The sequence below is a fragment of the Maniola hyperantus genome, chromosome 16 (genome assembly GCF_902806685.2).
Source record: "Maniola hyperantus chromosome 16, iAphHyp1.2, whole genome shotgun sequence".
In the NCBI taxonomy this organism is placed as follows: Eukaryota; Metazoa; Arthropoda; class Insecta; order Lepidoptera; family Nymphalidae; genus Maniola; species Maniola hyperantus.
In genome coordinates this window covers 4,746,063-4,757,289 of record NC_048551.1, presented here as the reverse complement: position 1 = coordinate 4,757,289, position 11,227 = coordinate 4,746,063, and positions in this window count along the sequence as shown.

Sequence of the window (11,227 nt, the reverse complement as noted above, 5' to 3'; positions counted from 1 at the left end):
AGTGTTAGCTCATCGGAAATTATGTCGCAACTGCCACTACCTACACGTGGAAGCACAATTTAAAAAGTATTTTTGGTATTACTTCTAAATGATTCGGGTTAGATGGTCCCGCTAGTTTAACCGGGTGGATTTAGTTTTTCAAAAATCCCGTCCCCAAAATTATTTTCCGGGCCAAATAAATGATGCCTAAAGTCTACGTTGATTTAGTTTTTTTTATCCCGTGGTAGCTCACATATAGGACAAAGGGTAGCCTATGTCCACCCACTAGATGCAAGCTATCGTTGATACAGCAACGTGAAAATTGGTTAATCGGATGGGCCGTGAAAAATTAGCAGACATTCAGACACACTTTTGCTTTTATATTTTAATATGCACAAGTTAACTCGCCGCGGCAAGTTAGGTACAGTTTTATTATACCCAAGAAAATATAGATTTTAATCTAAAGTTCACGTTAGTACACTAGCTAAAGCAACAAAATACCACCTAATAGGTAGGCTGGTGCAATTTTAATAAGCAAATCGAAACCGTTTGCATAAATATGTAAAAAATCGCGTGTTGTTCGTAAAGTGACATAGTTAACACATTGAAACCTGCATTTCTTTAAATCAGGAAATCGAAAACTCGATTGACTAATTACTTACGTTACAAAATTAAACATACTTTTTACAAAATGCTTTTAGACTGTAAACCAAATAAAAGCTATTAGACTAAGTAATTTAGTCTGCTGTACAAACAAAAATATCAGTATTCTTTACGTTCATAAGTGATCTTGAAAGTGAACTGTACCTATCATGATTTTTACCTACTTCATACTTGATATTATATCATCATCATCATGATCAACCCATCGCCGGCTCACTACAGAGCACGGGTCTCCTCTCAGAGTGAGAAGGGTTTTGGCCATAGTCTAACACGCTGGCCATGTACGGGTTGGTAGACTTCACATACCTTTGAGAACATTATGTAGAATGATATTTATATACTTAAGTATAATACAAAACTAAGTAAATCTAAGTGGTTGTAAATTAGGTTGAGATAATTATAATAATGTATTTGAGTAAATGTCCAATACACTTTTGAAATAAATATAAAACTAAGTAGGTACTTAGGTATTAATATTTTAGGGTTAGTAGGTAGGCTTATTTCAACTATAGTTTTTTTTTCGATCGATCCTTGACTAGGCCTAAATAAAATAAATCGTAGAGTGGACTTCGATAAAAAAAAATAAGTTACATCGTGCCGACCGCAATAGAAAGTCGGCCAAATGAGCGTTATTCCTATTACTAAAACTAGTTATAATCTCTAGGTGGTCATAATTCATGCATACAGACGGGTTTGATATCTAACTCACCTGGTAAAATAGGTAAGTACCTACCTACGGACTTATATAGTTCATCTATTTTTTATACTTATATAAGTACCTACAAACATGCCTACTAAGAATTAAATATTTAAAATGATTTTACCTAGATATAAATGCATAAATTATTTTATGCTTCTGTGTATAATTATTACTTATATATTTACTATACGGAAAAATATTCATTTATAAGTAGTTTTAGCCTTGTCCTGACGATAACGAACACAAAAAAAAGAATTATTCAATTTGGTGCAGTCGTTCGGAAGTTACATACATTTCGGCGATTCATTGTTATTTATATAGATTAAAAAATTAAACGATTACTAGGTATATAAGTTAATGGTACATGAATAAAATAAATAAATAAATTATTTACGTATTTGTGACATTCAAACAAAAAATATTATTAGCGCTTACAGGCCGTTGAAGTCTTCTATATGGAGTAATGAAAAAATCTACTCGGCGATCGACTCAGCTTATTTAAACTGACTTTATAAGAGAGGAGATTGTCTTGATCGAGGTTTGTGGGCAATATTACTTTGTTACCATTGAAATAAATACAAAATATGCATACCACTAGGAAGGAAATAGTTGTGTTACGTGTTAGTTTGGAGATACAACAGCTAATATTTATGATTTTAATACGTAATTCGTTCCGAAAATATCAGAGGCATTGCATATTCATTAATCATTACATTTTTCGTGAGAGGTAGAGGTGTATTTAATTTTTATTTTACATTTATGTAAATTATAAAATTTATCTAATTTTATTGAGTAAGTAAGTACTCGCTAAAATATAAATAAGAAATAATCTTCTTTAGATATAGTATTAAGTACAAAGTGAATCAAGCATAGTTGCAATTCGTGTTTCATTATGAACCCGTATTAAATATTCTTGTTTAGTACCTAACCAGGTACGAAACAACGTTATTTTAATCTTATTCCGTTACGAATCTGGATAAAATATTCTTAATTAATAACCAGTTACGAAAAGACGAAGTATTAATCGTTTTCCATAGGTGGTTACGAAAAATTGGTTACGAACGTGGACCGAACCAGCGCCAGCTCAACACCTTTGAAACCAACGTCTATCGGTTAGATACAGGTTAGGCTTAATGGTCTGTGGATACAGGCAACCCACGCCCCAGCTCACGAGCGGTCACAGTGAAAATGTCCCGCAAATTGCCAATGCGCGTGGCCGTCATTTTAGTGACGTCATCACTAGACTGAAGTTTCGAGCTGATGGTATATTTTTATTTCGGCTGACGTCAAAATGACGTCATTTCGATGTTAATGAGACATAGTTCCAGCGCAATAGCAATTGCGGGACTTATACTTACAGTTATCTCATGTAAAGCTGACGCCAGTCAGCTAGTACCTACTTCATATAAAATTAGAAAATGCCAACTATCACTATGTAAAATACACCTAGTTTTTTATGTTGATTGATTTGCCACCATTACGTCAAAAGCAACAACACTCTCCGGAAAATTAATCGAAAATCTCTCATGTACTCATACTATTATGTCGTGGGAATAAGTTCATCTGCATGCAAATGGGAATCGGCTTAATGTGGTTGTCTGCAAAGATTCGTAAACAATTAACTCGTCAGTCATCATCATCAGCATCCTCAACCCATAGACATCCACTGCTGGACTTAGGTCTCTTGTAGGGACTTCCAGACGCTACAGTTTTACGCCGCCAGAATCCAGAGGAATCCGCTGGATTAATTCACGTACTTACGTACCAAAATAAACCTATATCTACTTACCATGTACCTAAATACTCAGTGCATATAAATAAACCTTGTAGCATCCAAGCATCATCCAAGTTAGCTTTAGGAGACGACGTTATTTTTCTCGTTTATTACCCACTCATGATATTTTTTTCCCCCCATGACATTGTTATTGAAAATTTTTAAAGAATTTTTTGAAATTAATTCTAAATTCCAATAATTGCCATTATTTGCCCTTGCCCCTTTTGCCCTTTGGTCAAGCTATAATTCATGTTCTATAATAGCCGATTTTGATCAAAGTTGAATAAACCTGACTAAAACTCCACTACGGGATATAAATTATACATAGTAAAATTATAGTCCGGTCAATATTGGTGTTCCCAACATTCGTACTAATTTTTAGAGCTTTTATTATGAGCAAACTGACAAACTAGGCATTTTGTTTGATTTAATGATAAGAAAGTTTTCAAAGTAAGGAATGCTCTACATTTAAAAATTGAAACGTTTTCCAAGTAAGGATTGTTCTGTATTTAAAAAAGAAAAAGTATTCCAAATAAAATCGGCGTTTTTAAAAAAGTGAGAATCGGACTTGCACACGAAGGGTTCCGTACTTATCGTACAAGAAATAACAGTTTAATTTTTTCAAATTTTCATGGCAGTTATTTTAAAGTTTTTATCATTTTGTTGTCTACCTACGGTTCACAAGATAGGTAGGTAGGTACAGGCCGCTGACAGACAAATGGACCGACGGACAGTTGGTTAGTTGGTTGTTGGGTCCCGTTAGCACCCTTCGGGTACGGAACCCTAATAAAGTACTGATTATAAACATTTTACACTCACTGCAAGCCTAAATTTATCGTCGTCGCTAGCTTGATAATCATCGGCACAAATTCCGGCAGTTACATCTCTATTAAATTATTACGTAAGTGTAAGATATCAATCTAACACGACTAAAAAGTGGGTTGTAAGTTTATTTTACTTTCTTGCGCTTTGTTTCAGCGAATTAAAAAAAACATTTATCTATTTTGCAAACGCTTTGGCACAAAATTAAGGCTTAGAAAAAAGTAAAACTGACGGTATAAGGCGATTACATAAATGTTATATTTTTCCCGTATGCATATTTTAAACTTGTTCATTCTAATTGAGAGATGGTCGATGTTTAGAAATGTTGAACTAAGATTAAAGCTAGTGTTTATTTATAAAAAATGTTTAAAATTATTTTTTTCACTTTCACTTCTTACTAAAACAAAAAAAAAAAAAATGAAAGGAAAAGGTGACTGACTGACTGATCTATCAACGCACAGCTCAAACTACTGGAGGGATCGGGCTGAAATCTAGCACGCAAATAGCTACTATGACGTAGGCATCCACTAAGAAAGAATTTTTTGAAAATTCAACCCCTAAGGGGTTAAAATTGGCGTTGAAATTTGTGCAGTCCACGCGGACCAAGTCGCGGGAATAAGCTAGTATACTTATAAGGCTCAGTCGTAGAACCTCAGTTAAATAAGACGTTATGTATATACCTACCTACTGTATAAAAAAATACCTACATACGCGAGCTTGAGTTTCTGTTTTAAATTCAGTGATTTACTTAAAGCTCTATGTTTTACTTATTTTATTTAAGTCGAACGGTCGATACAATATGTAAGTACCTACTAACTGAATAATAATAGTTTATAATATATTCATGTTTCTAGGATCGTGCTACGAACAGAAATCGTCAATAAAAACAGTGGCTTGAGAATACGTAATATTATCATCAATCATCGTCATCAACAACAACCCGACCAACTACCGAGAACGGGTCTCCTCTCATAACAAGAAGGGTTTAGGCCATAGCCCACCACACACGCACGTATGGTAGGTAGGTGCATACCTACATACCTTATACATACTACTCGCAATCGTAACAGTATCACCAGTTCCTTTCCTCGAACCCTACCAACTGTTATTAGTTATTAGCTAACTTTTGCGTAACTGGATAAGCTAATCGCTTACTATCCCTACGATCTTTGTGGGAAACTTACACGGAACTAAAGTTACATAAGTTCGGATTACACTCGGCAAAATTTATTTAGATTTATAGTTTCAAGAAAAGACAGTGGGAAGGTATCTCTATCTACTGAGGTATGAATGAACTGTGAATACGCGCTTAGGTCATTGTCATAATGGCGTTGCGATTTTAACTTTTATATCAAGAAAAAAAAAAACTTAATTCGCTAAAAAACTTTTCTTTAACCTTAAACAATTAGGTATTGTACCTACTGTCGAAAATTTAATAGGTTCTCAGAGCACCGCTTACGTTCTTATATAATAGTTTAATATCTTTATATACATAATCAAACAAGTTTTACTACTGGATACTAGTTTTACTCGTATGTGGACTGAGCCTAATGTTATTATCTAAGCAATTTAATCACGGCAACTTCCACAGGTTTGTTTTGTTTACCTTTTTTTAGAGTACCGCAGTCTTACATCAACATAATAAAAAATAGATAGACTAGAATTCAGTGAATGTTGTTCAGTACCTACCTAGATATCAGAACGTTGCATATTTTTAAATCAATCAAACTAACCTAATAGATAAACTTATAGGTCTACGATCTAAAATGCAGAAAAATTATTTTTACAAAAGTTTTCACTAATCAGATGCCACCACGATGCCACTAATTGTTTAGTGTTACCGATTCTCACTGTCTCATTTCTCCTTGATGTAATACCTACATTGAGATGTCACAGCAGAATGATTTAGGGCCCACGGTATATAAAACGAGTAAAACAAGTAGTCCAATACACGAGGCTCATGACTCATGAGCATGACTGAGTATTGTACTTATCTATGTACAAATCAGATCTCAGCCGAATTTGTATATTTTTTTTTATATACGTGTGTCCGCTTTTTTGAATTCCGACATGACGATCGGAGACCTTTTATAGCTGACATGGCTTGCTATTTTTTTGCCTTGCTCTGTTGGACCAGGAGCTTGTATATTTAATCACCTGAGCAAGCAACCATATTGCACCTTCAAATTTTTTCTTTCTTCCTTTCTTTCAAAAACTATATTCATTCAAAAACTTATATACCAAAGTCTTACCAAAGTACAACAATTCAGCGTGCAAAAGCCTACCTTTATTATTTGTCCCTTTCCCATCGAAGGCTGTATGCCAAGTAGAAACGGAGAAATCAATACTGTCAGTCTACCAGTGAAACTCATCACATAAACCCCTATTATGCCTTTGACTACCCAGCAGAACCAGATTGAATAAGAAGTTTGTTTTGCTCCCATTATACTGAGCTGACCACTTTTACTATCACTTCGGTTCGCGCGTTTTATAATCTACACACGGTAGAGACGGTACATGAATGCCTTAGATAAGTATATAGGATGCCGCCATTATTTCAACTTCCATATATTTCCTGAGATTTAAGAATTTACCTTCGTCAATTTTTTAGGGTGATTTCCCTAGCGCGCTTTCCAGCGCTCTCTATACAAAGTACAAACGTCTCATTTGAATATGGACTAATCAAACTCGATGAAATTTTGTAGATAGGTAGGTACTTCTAGAGACAAATCTGTGTTTGCCAGATTTTTGTAAAAATGTGTAGTTTCAACGTAACACGAGCTCAAAGATTTGTTTGTAAATTTTTGAGCCCAAATACATTTTTAGAGAAATCTGGGAACCACATACACGGCAGATATTAATTCTATCTCTCCGTTTCGAAGATAAACCTGGACCAATAGACAGACAGACAGACAAAAATTATGTCAGTTTCTAATCGGACTAGTGATGTGATAAATTCGCACCGAAAACCACCCAGAACCACTAGAATCGAAACCTTACTCCTAAAATACATTTCAGTCTCTTGAAAACATGTTGAATTATTACTTCCGGAAGTCAAAATAAATTAAAATTCAAATATTTTTCTTATCAATTAGTTCTAAAATCAATCCAAATCTAGAATTGATAAAGCACGACAAATTACATAAGAATTTTGAATATGCTCGCATAAAATGATGTCATTCTATCGCATATGTTAATTTAATCTCCATATACGGCGATGTCGCGATAGGACAATTTCTACCATAAAAGACTTTCTCGCGGCTTCGCCTGCATAATGATTATCGCGGTTATAGTCTATTATGTCCGCCTAGATTATATCAAGCGACCGAAATAGTGGGTCGCACAAAAGTAGGCGAAAATACTTCAGCGTACTTAGAAGGTCTATCAAAAAAACGAAGCAAAAAAACTGTATAAGTCAAATTATACTGTCTATGGTGGTCAGACTGTAGGTGACGTAGGTACTCAGTACTCACGTATACTCCGCGACAGATTAAGATGGCAATCGGGGTATGAGGCGGAGGGACACCCCGCACACTCTCACGTCACTTACATACTTTGTTTAATTAGTACACCCCTTCCGCTTTCTTTTATTTTTATTATATCCTCTATCCTAAGGTTGCCTGGAAGAGATCGCTATTTTAGCGATAAAGCCGCATATTGTACTTGCAAACATCCTTGTTATATTTCTATCGTTTTGGGTGTGCAATAAAGAATATTTTACTTTACTTTGCGTCACCCGCGCTCGCCCGCACCGGGTAGCGCGGGAGCTAAACGGGTGTGCGGGGCGTTCCCTCCCTGATTGCCATTTCATACATACGCATACTAATTATATATTAAATCCTAATAGATTTAATAACATCTTTGCCTAGGCTACAACCGCACCGGATGCTATGCATATCAGGAAAATGTGGTTAGGTGGAAATTCATTGCGTAATGTGATTACTTGATTAGCTGATCTAATAGTTGACTCTATGTAGTTTCCTAGGATAGCGTCCGTCACATAAATGGCGATATGTACCTACGCTACCTACCGATAGCGCCGAACTACCTCACTGTAACATTGCTTCACCATTTCCTACAAAGCGTTTTTTTTGCTATAGATTTAGAATCGTCCTGCTAGTAAAAAGGCTCTGTATCTACTTAAGCAAAGCGGAACGGGTATTGTGTCCAGCATACCAGGCAGATTATTGATATATATTATTGTGAAAAGATTATCACGTCATCTATCAGTAATCTGATTGAATGTCAATAAACGCTCTTCAGCAGTGCCGTTACATAGCCATATTATGAGACGGCACTCGCTATTCTAGGAAATCAGAACTTTATACCAATCATAATATTATCATTATAAATATAGAAAATCACTCACGATAGTTTAAACGTTAAAATAATTTAAATGCTTAATTATATCACTTTGATAAAATTAAAAGCTATTATGTTGATGAATTTTTGAATGAGAAATTCTAAATAATGCATAGTATAATAATTATTAATAATTTTTACATAATGACAATATTTTAACAAGGTGGGAGATGAGACGCTGGGTTCAATAAATTTTGCACTCCATGCTTGAAAGGAAATGTGATTAGTGATTACCTACCTAATTTTTAAGACCCAATGTAAATAATACAGGTACTTACATGTACCATATTATTCGAGCAAAATTAATAATTATGATTATGATGATTCAATGAAACAAATAAGTTTGAGCGTGTGTTTATTCAGTTATGTACATAACAATTTAGACGTGCCAATCATAGAGTACTTCGTTAACTTTTGTCCGGACAGATGGAGACGGGGGGCTGCGTTAGTATACGCCGACGTACCCGGGGGCTACGAAGCGGCTCAAGCCGTCGAATCCGTTCACGACAGTTGGTCCAGCCACGACGGTCTGAAAGGAAATTGAAAATACATTGAATGCACATTATCAAGCGACCCAGAAGAAAAGCTTTGGTAAGTAGGTAGGTACATATAGTCAGAGGTACACGGTATCGTGATACCCGAATTATTATTACCTACTAATCTGCCGTACGGAGTTGTCAAGTTACACGAAGTTAAAGGCTGTAGGTATAAAATTACCGATTCGATTCGATCACATTTGAATACTTAAAAGAAGCCAGAGCCCATATTTGCAAAAAAAAAAATTCAGACCATTTAAACTGTGTTTCTACTTAAAATTATTTCTAATGAAAGAACGAAAAAATACTTATTTGGTCAAATAATAACTATTGTGCCACACAATACAAAACTTTTAAAGTATGAGTTACCCCAGGCGCTTCGACCACTCGAGCTAAGACAAAGTTCCCATATATTTTGTAAATAAGTAGGTACACTGAAATTTCAGTAAGAATCCATTTGTTTTCCCATGTTTTTTCAATGATAAGCTTTGAAAAATATTATCAAGTAGGCAATAAACGTAGACACTGACAGTTGGCCTTGTCCACAAGTTCAAAGTCGTTTAGCATACTATGGAGCGGGCTAGGTTGGTGTATCTCCGAGGGACAAAATCCGTAACGAGGAAATCCCTCAGAGAACCAAAGTGACTGACATAGCCCAACCAATAAGCCAGCTGAAGTCGCAGTGGGCAGGCCACGTCTGCCGCAGAAGCGATGGCCGCTGGGGCAGAGACTCTGGAGTGGAAACCGCGTATCGGCAAGCGCAGTGTGGGACGATTTCCAATCCGCTGGAGTGACGACCTTAAGAAGGTAGCGAGAAGTGGGTGGATGAGGAAGGCAGAGGGTCGTGTGTGGTGGCGCGCTCTTGGGAAGGCCTATGTCAAGCAGTGGGCGCAAACAGGCTCATTGATTGATTGATTGAGGTAATAAACAATTGATTTCTTACCCTAGAACCGAAAGCGGGTGCCACGTAGCCGGGCCATGAGGCGATGAACTGCGGGGCAGCGGCCGCCATGGCGACGCAGCACAGGAAGAAGAACACCTAAACATTAACACATTAAAAATATACCAAAAAAAATTGTGCGTGTAATCTTTACGTGCCGTTGAATTTAAACTAAAGACAAACAAATAGGTTTTTTTTTTATACATGACAATATTATTGTAAATAGAATCTTTGAAAAGAGCAACCGCCGAGTTTCTTAATAGTTCTTCTAGGTAGGAAAGGCATGCCGAACCAGCGATGGTAGTTAGATGATTAAATAATTTGACGAATCAAAAGCACTTGTAAAAGTTCGTTTGAATAAAAACATTATTCCACATCTATTTCAAATGACACAGGTCTGTCGAAAATAGAAAAACGTCCGGAATAGGCTAGTTGACACTTTTTTTAAGTAGGTCTTAAATGGTTAATATTTGTCCTATTAGATCAAAAAAATTAACACTATATTTTTTTGCGCCCTAAAATCCGTAAAACTTTAATTTAAAAATATATTTTTCTTAGACAGGTGAAAACACTGTCGGCCATTTTTGGCCGATAGATTATCTGTGCTCTGACGTCTGCATTTGTAAACAACAGCATAACCTACCAAAGTTTAATAAACATGACTTCTATACTAGTTTACATGAAAAATATAGTAATTATCGTTATTGTATCATCCGAGAATGTAAAAACGCATCGATAAAGACCACAGGAAAGTTGTGGATTAGAGTGCCCAGTGAAATAAATATACGTAACACGCGAAGACTTGCTTAAAGGGATCCTATATCACTAACGACTGCAACCCAAATTTATTTTTGCAAAGATCACTTTGTTGTAAGTCTTACTTAATAACTTATTCAATTTATATAGAGAAAACGATAATTTTTTACGTTTACTATGAGTTTTTAGAAATATATAAAAACTAGCTTATGCTCGTGACTTCGCCCGCGTGAACTTCATAAATTTCAAACCCCCATTTAACCCACTCAGGGGTGGAATTTCAAAAAATCCTTTCCTAGTGGATACCTTCTCTTTACCTACAAAGAACACACCCACCAAATTTCATGTATCTAGAACCAGCTGTTTTGATGTTTAGGCTGTGCATTGATATATAAGTTAGTCAGGAGGACATGAAATTTTATATATATGGATACTACGTTAGTCAATAGGGATGACATTTGTTTGTTTACATATTTAATGACGTCACATCATGGCTGACAGCGTTTTCTGAGTTTCAAATAAAAATAAAAACTGTATTTTTTTAAACTGGATTTATATATCCATCCTGCGTTTTTAATAATTGTTATTGATATATTTCGTTGTCTTAAGCAAAATACTATAATAAATAATCATTTATTGGACGAAATTAGATATGAGTCAAGTAGCCTATTGGCTACTAAAGAATAGGTACTTAA